Source organism: Apium graveolens, chromosome 3, assembly GCF_009905375.1.
Source record: "Apium graveolens cultivar Ventura chromosome 3, ASM990537v1, whole genome shotgun sequence".
Taxonomy (NCBI): domain Eukaryota; kingdom Viridiplantae; phylum Streptophyta; class Magnoliopsida; order Apiales; family Apiaceae; genus Apium; species Apium graveolens.
In genome coordinates, this window is record NC_133649.1 from 36673892 (window position 1) to 36680398 (window position 6507).

The 6507-nt window shown below is 27.6% G+C and overlaps 1 long non-coding RNA gene across 1 annotated transcript; it reads left to right on the top strand.

Moving 5' to 3' along the window:
- The first annotated feature begins 1899 nt into the window (after positions 1-1899).
- On the top strand, positions 1900-2620 carry LOC141710677 (uncharacterized). Its single transcript, XR_012571008.1, has 2 exons — positions 1900-2272; positions 2376-2620. It is a non-coding gene; the product is annotated as an uncharacterized LOC141710677 (long non-coding RNA).
- The last annotated feature ends 3887 nt before the right edge of the window (positions 2621-6507 follow it).

Genomic DNA, 6507 nt, shown 5'->3' on the forward strand with positions numbered 1-6507 from the left:
TCATAATCCATAAAAAGCTTTACTCTAAACTATGGTATATCTTATTTAAACACTTAAATAGATAGAGCCCGTAATAAAAATATAACAAGTCTTTTATTAATATCAATGAAATCAAAACAGATTACACAGGAAGTTATTCCTAAATCCTAATTCATGATTGGACTTAGGACATATTCTTTTCAGAATATAAGTCAAATATTTTTCAGTGGATGCAGGAACGTGATGGTAAAGCTCTTGACCGAGATGATTTCGATAAGTTATTTTCAGAGTATGGTCCTGTCTTCTCGGTGAAGAAGGATGCTAAAAAGGACAAGAAAGGGAAAGCTCATGTGAACGTCTCTGATTCTGACTGAGCCTTTTATGTGATGAAGGGGGAGAGTTTATAGTTTGTTTAAAATGAGATTGTTTCTTTTATTTTGATGATGTTTGATGTTTTTAAGACTATGTTTTAAGAATGATGTGGTTTGGTTTTTACCCTGGTTTAATAGGTCATTTATATTATCTCAGATAACATTGGTTTAATATGCTATTCTGTTTATTTTATCCTGTCTTATTTTTTCATCATCGTCTCATTAAATGTCTCTTTTACATGTGGTGTCTCATTTGCATATCTATGTCTCAATCATACATACGTTGCATTTATATCATAAACTGTAAAATATATTATTTTGCTACTAACTCTCTTGAACAGGGCTTAAAGTATTTTTGATAGGGGGAGCTTTCGTTTTCTTTGTCATCATCATAAAAGGGGGCAGAATGTTAACTTACAGGTTTATGATGATCTTATTTCAGACATTCAACCGAGAACATAGCAATATGATTTCCGAGAATGCAGTTTCGATGAAGACAATTTGTTAGGGTTTATGTATATCTTGTCTGACTGGATAAACTACTTCTACCTTATCTCAAACAAACCCTACCTAATAAACCTATTTGAACTATTCAACACTTATCGTTTACTTGGTTTATCTCTTTGAAAGAAACTAACAGATTACTCTTTAATGACTTATTCAAATTATTTTCAAACAAAACAGTTTCAACCTTATCTATCTTATCTAGCTATTTGAAAATCAAATATGTTAGAACTTGTGCCTATAAATACAACTCGTATATTCAGATTTGAATCTAATGTTTACACACCTTATTCTTCATGTGAAACATCACTCTTGTTCTCCATTCTTCTATTGAATATCCAGTAAAGCAAGATTATAGATTGAGTTGTAATTATCATAATTATTCTTGTAACGTGTATCATATCAACTTGTGCCAGGTTGTAGCAAGGGATTGATTTTAGAAGAATAGCCAAGGTAGCCAGTGGGTTAGGATATAGCAGGCGTGCTACGGAAATGTTTCTTCCAGGGCTATCTTTTGTAATCAAGGAAAAGATTTAAGTTATATTGAAGTTGATATAATACATTCTCTATGCTAGTTGACATGGGGACTTGGATGTAGGCCATGGACTAGGTGTAGTGGCCGAACCAAGTGAAAACTCTTGGTGTTCTGTATTGTCCATTTTTCATATATATTACTACATTTACATTTCAGTAATTTATATTCTACATAGTTAATTGAGACTGTTTCATTGTCTGTATCATTCGTAAAGGGTCTGTCTCATTTTAACAGAGATTGTCCCATTTGTCCTATCAATTAGAATAATGAATATATAGATTGTGCATTTGAATTTCATATATGTGTTCGCTCAATACTAAGAAAATATTATATATATGTGTGTGTTCCATATCAAAAGAAATATATTATGGCTCTAGATAGATCCTACTTTTTCTTCTTTTCTTTCTATAAAAAAAATTCTATACAAATATTAATTTGGTGATGAATTACAAGTATAATTTAAGTTTGGAATAATATCCATATACCGTGCATAAATTGCATCAGTGATAAGATTTTATTTTTATTTTTTGGCTAAGCGCATATGTGGCAAACTTATCGTCTACAAACTTTAATGAACGGAATCTGCAATCTGTAACATATTGGAAATTAATACAGGAGCAAGATTTGTTATCTATAAAAGCCGTTCAATAGCTAATATAGTATCATATACTTGGAGATAAAAAAATGGTAGGAAAAGCTTCAAAAATAATACTAGTATTTTTGGTGGCCATAATTGTAATGGTTGCTAAACCTGCAGAAGGTAATTATGTGTGTTGCCACAATTGTTATGCGAAATGTGACAATGGTGGATCAATAGACTATAGTTGCCTGCTGGCTTGTTTTGGAACCTGTGGTGGCTGTGATCTAGATCCCCCGCCTGCAGGTATTGTGCTCTCTTCATAGTTTGATAAGAATCTGAGCTTTGAGCTTTGAGCTTTTCTATTTGATATTTCGCGACTGTCTAAATTTCTTCTTTTATTTACCAGAAACATAAAATCTCTTTGTCTCTGATCCAAGATTTTCTTTGATTTGGAGGGGTTAATCAAGATGTAGGAGTTCAGAGCATCGATTAAAGAAATTAGCAACAAGAATCTCAGACAGCTCCGAGCATAAGAACAACGTTGAGTCAGATACTTGGATCCTAAATGAGCTTTTATATATTACTTTAATCATTTGTGTGTATTAAAATTATTCATATAACTTTAATCAATATTATTTTCTTTTATATAAAGATGCTACTCCCGTGCTCTGTGAAGTGTTAACGTAACTTGCCTACTGTGGCAAAACATAAGTATAACTTTTACTTGCATATTGTTTCAATACATTTCAATTAATCTCCTAATATTCAATCTCACCTGATATCTTTTTGATAATGAAAATAAAAGAAATTTATGAATTGTTTTTGGAGCATGAGTGATATACATCACTTGGCTTCATTAAACTTCCCGTCAGGGAGGATACAGATCTTATATTTCAGGGGATATTAATGATATTTTGTAAATACATCCTTATATTTTTTAATTTTCGGGGATACTTTTATATATTTTCAAAAAATTTAATAATAAAAAAGGTAAAATTTTGTTTTAAAACTTTACTAGATCCTCTCATGCGGCCAACACCAACAACATTCTATTGCCCAATTCCCAATACAAGAATAATTCTAGAGATATCAAATTAGCAATCTCTATAAATATTTTTATTGATTAAAGGGAGATATACTGAAATATAATTAATAATTTGTTGTCATATTTTAAGATCCAACTGAAGCTTATACACAATGGACCATAATATAAGACAATAAAACCTTAGACATAAAATCTTAATCTATCCATTGCTATTATATAAAAAACGAAACATTAAAAATTTTGGTATGGTATTTGTTTTTTGATACACCTTGAATTTACCTAATTTACCTAATTACCCTTACTTTATTATCTAGCTATATAATAAAAATAATAGAGATAATATAAGTATCAATCACTACAAAAAATTTGGCTATTTACAACAGTGAACTTACGACGGAAAAAAATGTGCGAAAAGCTTACGACGGAAATATGTTTTCGTCGTAATTATTTACGACGAAAAACATTGGTTATCGTAAGTTTATAAAAAAAACTATCAACTTACGACGAAAAACTAATTTCGTCGTAAGTTACGATTATTTTATTATTAAAACTATCACCGATTTAATAAAAAAGGATGGAGTCGGTCACGTTGAAGAACGACGCCATTCAACTGGTGACGAAAAACTAATTTCGTCGTAAGTTAATATTTTTTATTAAAATTTGAACTTGAATTAAATAAAAAAAAATATTTTATCTAAATTTATGACGAAATATTTGTGACGGAAAAGATAGAATCGTCCAATTTATGACGGAAATTAGAATTCGTCGTAAGTTATCGAAGAGGTAAATTCAAATTTTTTCCCAAAATTTTGGCGATAAATTTAACTTTTCTCAAATTTTTGGAGTCTGTAATTTATGACGGATTTTTTCGTAAATTAGCACATGATTTTTAATATTTTCAATTTTAAAAAAAAATTATTTCATGATCCAACCATATTAATGTCAGCATTTATTTGTTTGGGTGATATTTTAGAAATTTCAGAAAAAAATAAATATTTTTATAAAAAAAATTAATATCAAATATTGATTATATCATTAATATATATATATATATATTGTTATCCATACGGTTTGATCGATGATTTTTTTTTAAATAATTGAAACATAAATTCAGGTTTAAACACTAGTTAGCTGTACTAGTCAAACTGGTGTTTTACTATTAAAGTAGCAAACCAAATAAAATTATTTTAATATGAAATTATGTTTATATCACTCATATATATATATATATATATATATTGACATCCATACGGTTGGATCGTTGAGAAATATTTTTAAAATAATCAAAACATCAATTCAGGACTAAACAGTAGTTAGTTGTATTAGTCAAACTAATGTTTGACTATTAAAATGGCAAATCAAATAAAATTATTTTGATATGAATTTTGATTTTATCACTAATATATATATTTATTGACATCCATACGGTTGGATCGTTGAGAAATATTTTTAAAATAATCGAAACACTAATTCAGTCGTAAGTTACGATTATTTTATTATTAAAACTATCACCGATTTAATAAAAAAAAGATGAAGTCGGCCACGTGGAAGAACGACGCCATTCAACTTGCAACGAAAAACTAATTCCGTCGTAAGTTAATTATTTTTATTAAAATTTTAACTTGAATTTGTCTAAATTTACGACGAAATATTTGTGACGGAAAAGATAGAATCGTCCAATTTACGACGAAAATCAGAATTCGTCGTAAGTTATCGAAGATATAAATTCAAATTTTTTTCCCAAAATATTGGCGATAAATTTGACTTTTCTCAAATTTTGGGAGCCTGTAATTTATGACGGATTTCTTCGTAAATTAGCACATTATTTTTAATATTTTCAATTTAAAAAAAAAAATATTTCATGATCCAACCATATTAATGTAAGCATTTATTTGTTTGGGTGACATTTTAGAAATTTCAGAAGAAAATTAATTATTTTTATACAAATTATTTAATGTCAAATATTGATTATATCATTTATTTATTTATTGTCATCCATACGGTTGGATCGATGAAAAATATTTTGAAAATAATCGAAACACAAATTCAGGACTAAATACTAGTTAGTTGTACTAGTCAAACTGGTGCTTTACTATTAAAATAGTAGACCATATAAAATTATTTTGATATGAAATTTTGTTTATATCACAAATATATATTTATCTATTAACATCCATATGGTTGGATCGTTGAGAAATATTTTTAAAATAATCGAAACACCAATTCAGGAATAAACACTAGTTAGTTGTATTAGTCAAACTAATGTTTGACTGTTAAAATGGCAAATCAAATAAAAATATTTTGATATGAAATTTTTTTTTGTCACTAATATATATATCTATTGACATCCATACGGTTGTATCGTTGAGAAATATTTTTAAAATAATCTAAACACCAATTCAGGCTTAAACACCGGTTAGCTGTATTAGTCAAACTGATGCTTGAATGTTAAAATGGCAAATCATATAAAATCATTTTGATATAAAATTTTGGTTATATCACTAATATATATCTATTGACATCCATACGGTTGGATCGTTGAGAACAATTTTTAAAATAATTGAAACACCAATTCAGGATTAAACACTAGTTAGCTGTATTAGTCAAACTGATGCTTGATTGTTAAAATGGTAAATCATATAAAATTATTTTGATATGAAATTTTGGTTATATCACTAATATATATATTTATTGACATCCACACAGTTGGATCGTTGAGAATTTTTTTTAAAATAATTGAAACACCAATTCAGGATTAAACACTAGTTAGCTATATTAGTCAAACTAATGTTTGACTGTTAAAATGGCAAATCATATAAAATTATTTTAATATGAAATTTTGGTTATATCAATAATATATATATCTATTGATATCCACATGGTTGGATCGTTGAAAAATATTTTTGAAATAATCGAAACACCTATTCAGGATTAAACAGTAGTTAGATGTATTAGTCAAACTAATGCTTGACTGTTAAAATGGCAAATAAAATAATACTATTTTTATATCTAACTTTTCTTATATGAGTAATATATATATATATATATATATATATATATTGACATCCATACGATTGGATCGATGAAAAATATTTATAAAAGAATCGAAACACAAATTCAGAACTAAACACTAGTTAGTTGTACAAGTCAAACTCATGCTTGACTGTTAAAATGACAAACCAAATAAAATTATTTTGATATAAAATATTGGTTATATCACTAATATATATATATATATATATATTGACATCCATATGGTTGGATCGTTGAGAAATATTTTTAAAATAATCGAAACACCAATTCAGGATTAAACACCAGTTAGTTGTATTAGTCAAACTGATGCTTGACAGTTAAAATGGCAAATCATATAAAATTATTTTGATATGAAATTTTGGTTATCTCACTAATATATATATCTATTGACATCCACACGGTTGAATCATTGAGAAATATTTTAAAATAATCGAAACACCAATTCAGGATTAAACATTAG